At 39.0% G+C, this 12,365-nt stretch overlaps 1 protein-coding gene across 1 annotated transcript in view; it reads right to left on the minus strand.

Annotated features, from left to right (window-relative positions):
- GNAO1 (G protein subunit alpha o1) overlaps positions 1–12,365 on the minus strand; it is a 265,161-nt gene that overhangs the window by 200,488 nt on the left and 52,308 nt on the right. The window lies entirely within an intron of this gene.

Below are 12,365 nucleotides of genomic sequence, written 5' to 3' on the forward strand. Positions count from 1 at the left end.
TTCTATCTATTGGTGATCTCTGCTGCATTTGATACTGTTGATTACTTTCTCCATCTGGATATTCTCTTCTCTCTTTAGGTTTCCATGACATTTTTCTGTCTTGGTTCTCCTACCTGTCTGATCACTCCTCAATCTTCTTTACTGGATCTTTCTCCAGGTCATGCCCACTAAATGTGGATATACCCAAGGAACTATCCTGAGCCTCTTTTCTGTTCTGTAGTGTTCTACCTCTTTTAGTTATCTTCTCAATTCCCATGTTCAACTATCATCTTGAGGTAGATGATTTCCAGAGCTATATATCCATCTTATTTCATTTAAGATATCCAAGAGGCAGTTGGAAATGTGTGACTGTAGCTCAGGAGAGAGATTAGAAATGGATATATGGATCTGGGAATCACCTACCTCAGGATGATAATTGTTTCATAGGCATCTCAAACTCAACATGTTCAAAGCAGAACTAATGAACTCTATCCTTCCCTCCACCTCCAACAAATCTCAATCTGAGCTTCCCTATTATTAAGGAACCACAGTCCTCCCAGTCATACAATCCTGTACCTTGTGTTATCCTTGACTTCTCATTTCCAAATCACATATCATACCCAATGTCAAAGTTTGTCATGTCCACCTTTATAACATTTCTTTTACACACACACACACACACACACACACACATATTTCCTTCTCTCTACTCCTGTAGCAACAACCCTCCCTAGTTTGGTCCCCTCATCACCTCTTGTTTAGACTGTTACAAGAGCCTTCTAATTGATTTCCCTACTTTAGGTGTCTTCCCCCTCCACACATCCTTCTCTCAGCTGCCAAGGTGATTTTTCTGAAGTGCATGTCAGAGCATGTCACCCTCCTCTCGATGAGTGGCAATGGCTCCTTACTGCCTCCATAATCCAATATAAAGTCATCTCTTTGGTATTTAAAATTCCTTGTAACCTTGTCCCTTCCTATGTTCTTACACCCGACTCTTTTCCATGCTTTCTAAGACATAGCTACGTTGGTCTACTTGATTTCTTGAGTATGATACCCTATCTCCTTTCTTTGTGCCCTTACACTGGCCATGTAACCTTCATGCCTGTAATGCTCTCCCCCTAATGCCCCCACCCCACCCCACCCCTACACACATATACCTCTGCTCCTGCTTTCCTTCAAGACAGCTCAAATTCCACCTTCTTCAAGAGGCCTTTCCTAGTCCCTATCCCCTCCCCTCCAGTTGCTAATGCCTTCCCCTTTCAGATTACCTTCATCTGGGGCAGCTAGGTGGCGCAATGGATAGAGCACCAGCCCTGGAGTCAGGAGGACCTGAGTTCAAATCCAGCCTCAGACACTTGACAAGTGTCTGGGCAAGTCACTTAACCCCAATTGCCTCACCAAAAAACAAACAAACAAACAAAACCCCCTAAACCAACACAGATTACCTTCATCTACTCTTCCGTTTTCATCTTATATGTACTTAGTTATTTCTAGGTTGTCTCCCCCACTAGAATGTGAGCTTCTGGGAGGCAGGACCTGTTTTTTGCCTTTCTTTGGTTCCTGAGAGCTTAGCACTGTGTTATGCAAATGTAAGTACTTCAGAAATAATTGTTGACTGACTGGTTGATCAAAGAAAGGGGAGAACAGCAGATTCAAGTTGAAGTCTCTCAAAGCTTAGCCCAATACATGGGCCCTTCAGAATTTTTGGCTCTTACTGCTCCATTGCTAAAAACTAACATAGCTCTGTTGCTGATCAGCAAAGGTCAATACAAAGAAATATATAAAAGAAAGAATTCTGGCCTGAGAATCATAAGATCTACTCCTGGTTCTCTCAGTTCTGTATCCTTGAGCAAACTTTTCCCTTGACTGAGGTCTCAGTTTCCTCATCTCTAAAAGAAGTGATTGACCTAGATGAACTCTAAGAGACCTTCCAGTTTTTACATTCTATGTTCTATAGTTTAATATTTCCTTCTTCTTCTGGGCCTGTTTTACCATCTGTTAAATGAGGGATTGTAACAGAGCAAGAATTTTTATCCTAGGGCTCACAGACTCCTCAGGTGTTCATTGATTTCAGGGGTCTATGAACTTGGATGAGAAAAATTATATTCTTATTTTCACTAATTTCTTTTTTGTTTCTTGTATATTTTTTATTTCTATGAAACTCCCCAAATCATTATTTTAAAATTTTGAGTTCCAAACTTTCTCCCTCCTTTCTACCCCTCCCCCAACCATTGTGAAGGCAAGAAATGATTTTCACTAATTTCTAAGTGAAATTTAGCATTTCCTTTAAATGTTTAAAAATATAATTCTAAGAAAGGTCCATAGGCTTTACCAGATTACCAAAGGAATCTATGACACAGAAAATGTTAAGAACATCTGAACAAGTGGATCTGTACGGAATATATTCGAGGCATGAAGAATTGTCCTAACATTCTTTGATTACAAAGCAATTCTTTCTTAAGTTACTTTTCCCTGAACATCTCCTACATTATCCCCATCTATTGTTACACCTTTTGGGATACCTCTTCTTCCTCCTTTTTTTGGTCTTCCCAATCATGAGTCTTTCTTCACTGATTGACACTTTACACTCAAGTATAGAAGAGCCCTGCAGATCTTCATCTGCTGATGGATCATGACCTAATAATAACTGATAGCAGGTTAAGGATTGATTTTATTTTATTCCATATATTACATATAATTATGAAGTACAAGATTTGTGGGCTGGCAAATTTTTCTAATTATCTGCAAGGTATTGTTACTATGGGCAGGGATCAAATTCATAGTTTCAGAGCTTAGGGGCCTTTTAATCCCCTTCATTTTAGAGATGTGGAACCTAAGACTCAGAGATGGGAAGAGACTTGACCAAGGTCACACAAGAAATAGGTGGCAGAGCAAGAATTCAAACTCAGGCACTTTGACTTCAAATCTTAAAATGAGGGATTTTATTTACTTTATTACTTTTGGTATCCTTACCTAATGTGGTCAGAATGAATCTTATGTTTTGACAGAGCCTGGATGTGGTATTCCGATCTAGAGCAAGGGATCTGGAGTCAGAGGATCTGGTTTCAAATCCTGTTTGTTATTTGCCTCCTGTTTGACATTTTGCAGGTGTCTCTGAGCCCCTCAGCTTATTCTTGAAGGCCTACTTTTTGGCCTAAGGTCCTTACCTTCCCTAAACCCTATGACCCTCTGCTGGCTTATGAAAATCACATATTAGGTATTTTTCTTGTCTTTTGCTTTTATTTGTGGCCACAAAGAAGATATCCCTTTTGACCATACAGATGTGTCCCCTTTTAATCCATTTTTGGCATACCTTTTTATCAGGGAAAACAGCAGTACTGCTGATAAGAAGCAGGAGAGGGAGTTCAGGATGGGAGGAAAAATAAAAGCAGACAATCCCATTAGCTACAGACACAATTCCATCATGTAATGGAGAAAGCAGTAACCCTCAGAGCAGATTTAATTCCATCTCACTATCTCAGGCCCATTAACTGACAACTGTTTGAGTGCTGGCTGGGTGAGGGGGAAGAGACTAAAACTAGTCCAAGAACAAACACTTCTTTATACAGGCGGCTGTTATTAAAATCCCTACTCATACTTTACCACCCGCAGTTAGGTATTAGAGACAGTCTCTCCAGGACCCATCTTAGCAGAAAGGCAAAATATTTGCTGACTATTTTCTAAAAGTTAATTAACTGCCATTAAAACATGCCCTTGAGCTTAATGATGTTCCTTATTTTCCTATTTATACATCACAAGCTTTTTAAGTGATGAGTAAGTCCCGGAGCCCACTTTTCAACTTGCTCTCATTCTTGCAGTTAAAAAGACCTTTTATATTTAAGCATGTATAATAGTAATAATAGCTGATACTTATTTAGCTCTCTGAGGTTTTCAAAGCGCTTTATGTCTATTATTACTTTGATCCTTACAATAATCCCATATGACAAGTACTTCAGGTATCATCCCCATGTAAGTATAATTGCATACACATACACATAAACACAGTCGATGCCCTTCATAGAGAGATAATCTGGAAAGAATACTGGACTTGGGGTCAGGAAGACCTGGGTTCAAATCCCACCTCTGACCCTTTCTATCTGTACAACCATAGGCAAGTCAATTAACCTCTTTGAACCTCAGTTTCCTAATCTGTAATATGGAGATAATAATACTTATAGTACCTACTCAGAGGATTCTTGGAGTCTCTATTGAGAAGATGTATCTAATATGATTTGAAAACTTAAAAGCACTACATGAAATGTCAGTCATTATTAGAAGTGGGAAAACAAGACAAAAAATTCCTCATTGGGGGAACAAGAAGAAAAATAAAATGCTTATAACAAATATTCATAGTGAAGGAAAACAAATTCCCATCTTGGCCATGTCCAAAAATATGTATCTTATTCTGAATATTTAGCTCATTATTTCTCTGTTAGGAAGTTATTAGCATTCTTTATCACTGATCCTCTAGAATTAAGTTTGCTCATTGGATGGAATCTCAAAGTCTTTCAAAATTGTTTTTTGTTTACAATGTTGTTATGGTATAAATTGTTCTCCTGGTTCTGATGACTTCACTTTACATTAGTTCATGTAAGTCTTCCCAATTTAGACCATTTCCTTCATCATTTCTTATTGAACAGTGGTAGTTCATTATATTTAAATACTGTGATTTGTTCAGCCATTCCTCAATTAAAGGGTCCTTCTTTAGTTTTCAGTTCTTTGTCATTACAAAAAAAGTAGCTATAAATATAGGACTTTTTCCTCTCTGTGATCTCTTTGGGTTATCTGTGTAGGTATAGTGCCACAGGGTCAAAAGGTTTAGTAACTTTTTTGTGTTTAGTTGCAAATTCCTTTCAATTATGGCTGTACCAATCCACAGCTACACCAACAGTACAATAATTTGGTTGTGTTTTCTATAGTCCCTCTGACATTTGTCATTTTCCTTCTTTGTCAACTTTGCCAATCTGATGGGTGCGAGGTTCTTTAATTCACCTCTCTCTAATTATGAGTGATGTAGAACATTTTTTTTTCATATAGCTTAAATTTCTTTGCCTGTTAACTGCCTGTTTGCATGCTTTGACTAGCAATTGGAGGATGACTATTATTCTCATACATTTGAATCAGTGCCTTATATAATTTAGAAATGAGATATTTTTTTATCAGAGAAACTCAATGTCAAGATTTTCCCCAGTTTGCTCTTAGTTCCATTGGATTTGCTTTTTATAAAACCTCTAAAATATCATCTAATCAACTTTTTTCTATTTTGTATTTGGTGATCTTCCCTTTTCATTCTTCTTACACTTTACTCTCTTCAAAATACTCCATAATCCATTGACACTGGCCTCTCTGCTCCTCTTCCCATAAGACACTCCCTCTTCAGAATCTGTGCATTTTCTTTAGCTGTCCCCCATGCCTGGAATGCTTTCCTTCTTCATCTCTGCCTCTTGAATTCCCTTGAATTTCTTTCAAGTCCCAACTCAAATTCTACCCTCTACAAGAAAGTTTTCTTGATCTCCCTTAAAGTTAATATAAATATACACAACACACTTTTTTTTTTAATCCTCAGAGCTGAGCAGACTGCATGGCATATAGAAGGTGCTTAATAAATGCTTGTTGATTGGCTGGAGATGAGATTACCACTCATAATTGAACACAAAAAAATTCTTAAGAATCTTGTTTTTAGGGGCAGCTAGGAGGTACAATGGATAGAGCACTAGCCCTCAAGTCAGGAGGTTCTGAGTTCAAATTTGAACTTAGATACTAATTAGCTGTGTGAGCCTGGGCAAGTCACTTAACCCTGATTGCCTTAAAAAAAAAAGAAATCTGTTTTTAATTAATCTGTCTATGCATATATGTATACACATACATATATGCTATAAATTAGTACTTGTTAATTTATTTCTGAAAACTCTCACCATGTGAAAAAGAGGACCACTAAAGTGTGACAGTTTAAATGAAAGAAAGGGTTGCAAGATTATACATATATATACGTGTGTGTATGTATATATTTCTCTCTCTCTCTCTCTCTCTCTATCTATCTATCTATCTATCTATCTATCTATCTATCTATCTATCTATCTATCTATATTTTTCCCTGATTGCTGGTGTAGAAAGGACTGAGCCTTATATTAAATGCTCCCAAGCACATGGTAAGGAAACAAAGGAGAAGGGATAAAGAAAAACAGAACCGGTGTCATGGACTTGGCAGTGAACTAAAACCAAAAGATTTGGGTAAACAGGAAGTCTCCTAGCTTACATTCTAAGTACCCAGGGCTCTTTGGCCTCCAAAGTCCCTTTCAGCTTCAGGTCCATGATCCGTTGTCAGAAGGGAAAGGTTCTCTAGGCCAGATCATTGCCCTTCTCCCACTATTTCTCTATGTAAACAAACCACCCACTTCCACTAAACTGCTCTACTTGTTTTTCCCTGAATATACCTTGTGTTTTCCTGCCTCTGTGTTTTTGTTGAAGCAGGGCACCCTCCCGACTCCTCTCTGCCTAGACAAGCCATCCTCCTCTTTCAAGGTACAAGTGAAGTCCCACCTTCCCCCCAAAGCCTTCCTTGATTTCTCACAGTGATTTTTCCTTTCCTAACATCTTGTCTTTTTTTTTTAAAGTGAGGCAATTGGGGTTAAGTGACTTGCCCAGGGTCACACAGCTAGTTAAGTGTTAAGCGTCTGAGGCCGGATTTGAACTCAGGTACTCCTGACTCCAGGGCCAGTGCTCTATTCACTGCGCCACCTAGCTGCCCCCATTTGTTAATTAAGCACAAACTGCCTGGTGGCATTTTTCTTATTACCCTTTTATAGTGTCATTTAACTTTTCACATATCCTGGCTTATTTTTACAAGAGGACTGTGAGCCCGCCTTGAGGGCTGAGGCCACGTCTGGTCATTCTTCGTAATTTTCCACAGCATCTATCATGGGGCCTTAGACATGGCAAATACTTGTTGACAAGGAAATGTTTAGGATCACAAGATTTACAATAAGAAAGGGCCAAAGGGATCATTTAGTCCCTCTTTTTTACATAGGAGGAAGTTGGGGGGAAGGGGCTTAACCATGGTCAAATAGAGAGTAGAATCAATATCCAAACCCAAGTCTTCTGATTCCAAAGCCAGTGTTCCTTCTGGTACCTTCTATAAGCCACTACATGACAATATTTGTATTTTAATTTAATTTAAATAATTGGGATGAATTAATGCTTTAGATGTGTAATTCCTTAATAACATATGCTATCTTCCAGTTCAAGGATTCTTAGCCTCTTTGCTTGTGTCACAGTTCCCTTTGGCACTCTGGTGAAGCCTATAGCACCCTTCTTGGAATATGTTTGTTGCTTACATTAATAATGGAAGGAAATGCTAAATTTTAGTTAGAGATTAATTAAAATAAAGCATTTTTTACATCTAAGTTAATAGATTTCCCTTCCCCCCAAATCTATCCATGGGTCTTGGGTCCCCATATCCCAGGTCAAGAACCCCTGCTGTAGATAATGGCTAATTCAAAGGAAGACCATTCTTATTCTTATTCATTCATTCATTCACTTTGTAGTGATGAATAGTGATGGAAATGGATGGGATCAAGGACACAAGTAGAAGGGGTGATCTTATCAAGGAGAAGGGCTGCCTCTTCCTTTAAGGTATGGAGTAGGTGAGATGAGGGAAGTACATTTCAGATTGCCTCAATTTTCTCAGTAAAGTAAGAGGTAAGAGCATCTGCTGTGATAGAGATTGAGTAGAGGTAAGGATATTGAAGATTTTAATAGAGAAAAAAACGATTGGAATAGTCCCCGAGAAAAGCATTTACATTAAAAAATTTTTTTTCCTGTCCAAAATAAATCATGTATAGAAAACATTTAGAAACCTGTGGGTCCTAGAGGTTTCTGAGGCCAACTTTTTGACTAGGTAGGACGACTAACCTAAAACATCTCAGAGAAGTAGTTTTATGAATGCTTTCTAAAAATATCATGGAAAGAGATTCCTCTACCTTTAAAAATGCCTCCTTGGTGATTCCTGCTTTGATTCCTTGTAAATTAGTCTATTTAGAAACCACTTTGAGGGGACTTTGGTGTCTTCAGCATCAATTTAAAGGAATTTCAACTCCACCCCTGACTATGGCATTTCAGGAAGATCCAAAAATCAGGAGACAGACTAGTTGGATGTGAGAACCTTTGATACTGCAATTTCTCTAGAATTAGTACTTCAGTATTTCCTCCAGTCTTTCATTTATTAGATCATTTGATTCTTATTCTTCCTCACTTTTAGCCAGTACTTCTCCTTGGGTCAAATTTAGCATGGAGATGCTAGTCTAGAAATGTATATGGAGTCAAGTGACTTCATGTCAGCAACATAAGGAAAGTACGGCCTAGTTTATTGTTTGTAGTAAGGCTCATTGTTCCCTACCATGGGCTTCATTCAGAATTCCAGATCATGACTTCAGAAAAATCACCAGAAGCACAGACCACTCTAGGGAAATAATTTTCATTCAATGGCCTTTGCAAGAATGAATGACAGCCTTAAGCTGAGATTTTCCATAAGAAAACCTTTGGAAAAGTTTCAGTGTGGAGTTGAGAATTTTGTAGCAGTTACTTGTTAGATGAGGTTTTGATTTTAGGGATGGCTATAATGACCTCTGAAAGGAAGTATTATAAAAAAGAAGCCACAGTTTTTTACCTGCCATATAGGTGGAAAAAATATTTGACTCTAGTCAAAGTAGCAATCAAGGGCACCATGAAATGAGTTTAAGGTATATTTTATGAGGAGGGGGAGGGGAAGGTTAAAGAGAAGCATATTTTCAGGTAAATGGTAGACTTCTGATATTCTCTGTCTAAAAGGAATGAACTAGCAGTACCAGAGGGAAGGATAAGTTGGATTTCCCACTGAACATGTGGCTCCTTTAAAATCCTTGTCCTAGCAGTTCATTGGGGTATCTAGATGGTTCAGTGGATAGAATACTAGGCCTAGAGTCAGGAAGACTCATCTTCCTGAGTTCAAATCCATCCTTAGTCAAGCTTTGTGACCTTGGGCAACTTACTTAACCCTGTTTGCCTCAGTTTTCTCATCTGTAAAATGTTCTGGAGAAAGAACTGACAAACCACTTTAGTATCTTTGCCAATAAAAAACTAAATGGGTGGGGCAGCTAGGTGGCGCAGTGGCTAGAGCATCAGCCTTGGATTCAGGAGGATCTGAGTTCAAATCTGACCTCAGACACTTGACACTTACCAGGTGTGTGACCCTGGGCAAGTCACTTAACCCCCATTGTCCTAAAACAAAAAAAAAAACCCTAAATGGAGTCATAAAGACTCAGACATAACTGAAACGACTGAATAGGAAGTTCACTGGTATAATGAAGTAAAAGTGGCTCATTTTATTCAGACCAGGGGCTAAAGGGTTAAAAGAAAAAAACACTAGTGCTCTTTGATTTTTATTGATGCATGCATCAATGCCTGTATCTAAAGATACAATATGAATTTCTCATCTGAAATGTCTTCTCTTTAAAGGAAGGAGAAGGCTAGGGACTGGATTTGTGTGATTTCATTGGTATAGGAAACACCCAAGTGAGGAAATTCTATCTTCTAATGCAGGTCAGCAACTTATATACTTTTTTTTTTTTTTTTTGCAGGGCAATGAGGGTTAAGTGACTTGCCCAGGATCACACAGCTAGTTAAGTGTCAAGTGTCTGAGGCTGGATTTGAACTCAGGTCCTCCTGAATCCAAGGCCAGTGCTTTATCCACTGTGCCACCTAGCTGCCCAGCAACTTATATTCTTAAAGAATTGCCTAGAGCACTGAGAAGTTAAGCAACTTGTCTGGGTCACACAGCTGGTTTCTTTCACAGAAGATTTGAGCCTGCTCTTCCTGAATCAGAGGCCAGTGCTCTATTACTGTATACCACACTACCTTTCCCGGTAGGTATTACTGAGATTGAAAGGCTTTGAGTTTAGGCCTGGTGACAGATTATATCTCTGTCATCAGAGACTAGCCTAGCTAAAGCCACAGAAGCTTAGCACCTTTGATTGGTTGACCATCCGGGCATGGGGGTTTTTGGCCACAGAAACTCATGAAACCACCTATTAATACGTGGAAAACTTTTCATTTGTATAAGTGGAGAGAATTCCCATGCCAACGCCAATTTTAAACATCTTTTCAAGTCACGGTTATAATTTTATAAATTATTAGAAGTAAACTCATCAGTGACAATAGTATTCACAGATGTCTTTAAACTTCTTAAAATGACCTGCATGACTTAAAAGTGTCTTTTTTTATCTGAAGAATGCTTTCCACCAACCAACCATCAAACTTCTAAAATGGTGTTATATAAGGAAAACTTGGGACATTCTGTGGCCTGGAGCCTTCTTCTCTGCAGGTATTACTCTCTAGGAAAGGTGTCCTGTATGTTTCTCCTTTATCAAATTAGATCTTTTCTCTCCCCCTCCCCCCCACCCCCTTCTGTAGAAAACTGTCTCCTTTGCCTCTTCTTCTTCTTCTTCTTTTTTTGGTGAGGCAATTGGAGTTAAGTGACTTGCCTAGGGTCACACAGCCAGTAAGTGTCTGAGGCCGGATTTGAACTCAGGTCCTCCTGATTCTAGGGCCGGTGCTCTATTCACTGCACCACCTAGCTGCCCCTCCTTTGCTTCTTTAATGAAGTCACAGTTGGTAGTGACTTCACATCATGAGTTTTAAAAAGCAGCTTCCCTACTGGCTCAGTATCTCAAATTTCTCACCTTACCAAGATGTTTTTGTACTCAATTTGTATGCACAGTGCCATGCAGATAAAATACATTGTCTCTGTGATGACCAACTTTATCTATCAACTACATTGACTGACATAGACAGCTCTTGTACTTGGTTCCAGTGCTTAGTACAGAGTCAGGCATACAGTAGGCCCTTAATAAATGCTTGTTGACTTGACAGAGAAGACTCCATCAGGCTGTGACCAACAGAATACATAGGGACCAGTGGAAAGAATGAACTAATGAGTCATAATCATCTAAAAAAAACCTTATTGAATGCCTCTACCTCTAGCCTTAGGAGAGTTTAAAGATAAATAAGACATGGTTCCTGCCCTCAGGGAGTTTACAATCTTAGTGAATGTGGGAAGGGGATATGACATAAAAACAAATCACTCTAATAACAAGACAAAAATGCAGTAAGTGCCCAAATTGAGGCAGAAAGTGCTCTTGGGGCTCCAAGGAAGTGGAATGAGGGTACTATTGACCTTGTCTTTGTGCCTCACTTTTCAATTTTAGCCATTTCAGAAGTTTCTTGACCATGAAAATGTTGCTTCATGCAAGGAGGTGAACTCATTTACTCTTCTTCAAACTTCTGAAAGGCCATCAGCTGGAAGGCATTTGTCCCATTTCAGAAACTGAAAAAAGAGGTTAGGAAACTCTCTAAATCCTATAGGGAGCGAAGGACTCTGTGATGTGGGAACTAAGAAAATGGAGGTGATCTAAGGCTGCATTAAGAGAGAAATGATGTCTGGTAACAAGATGATGATAGCTCCAATGAACTCTGCTCTGGGCACAGTGCAACTGGAATATCGTGTTCTGTTCTGGGTACCATATTTTAGGAAGGACAGTAATAAATTGGAGAGCATGCAGAGGAGGGCAACTAGGATGGTAATGGCGACTGTAGGAGGATCATTTGAAAGAACTGGGGCTTTTTAGTTTGGAGAAGGGAAGACTAAGGTTTGGGGTGTTAAATGACAATTGTTTGCCTTCTAGTAATTGAAGACTTATTATGCAGAAGTTAATTAGATTTGTCTTGGCCCAGCCTCAGGGAACAGAACTTGGAGCAATGTTTTATGCGAGAAAAAAACTTTCCTTGCAATTGAAGCTATCTACAAGTTCCAGAGGCAGTGGGTTCTTTCTCCCTTGAGATTTTCAAGCTGAGGTTAGATGGTCACTTGCTGGGTAAACCTTAGAAAGGATTCTTGTTCAAGTCTGGGTTAGCCTGAAGTGGCTTCTACAAAACCAAGAGATTCTGTGACTTTGAGATGGAAAGTGAATTCCCAGTCCAAAGTCTCAGTCATCAACTATGTGCATCACTTCCTTAGTACCAATTGATATTGATAATCCTCCATTAGCGTCAATGAATATATCTACTGGCAGCCACTCTCCTTCCCACTCCCCATCCCTAACACATGATTCTAGGTGCTTACATAATGCAAAAGATCTAGGATGCCTTCTTGGACCAACCTGACTCCATGCCGATCACACATGACCTGCATGTAATTTGACTAATTTTTTTAACCAATATTTTAAAGGGCTTATTGCATGCAAAAGCACTTAAGGAGGTACTGAGAGAAAGTTTATACAAGGTATAGCCTTTGTATTTATTTAGTTCTCACTTTAAATGTTGGATTTATTCTCCAGTTGCCTGTCCTTTCTTCC

This window comes from Dromiciops gliroides, chromosome 2 (assembly GCF_019393635.1).
Source record: "Dromiciops gliroides isolate mDroGli1 chromosome 2, mDroGli1.pri, whole genome shotgun sequence".
In the NCBI taxonomy this organism is placed as follows: domain Eukaryota; kingdom Metazoa; phylum Chordata; class Mammalia; order Microbiotheria; family Microbiotheriidae; genus Dromiciops; species Dromiciops gliroides.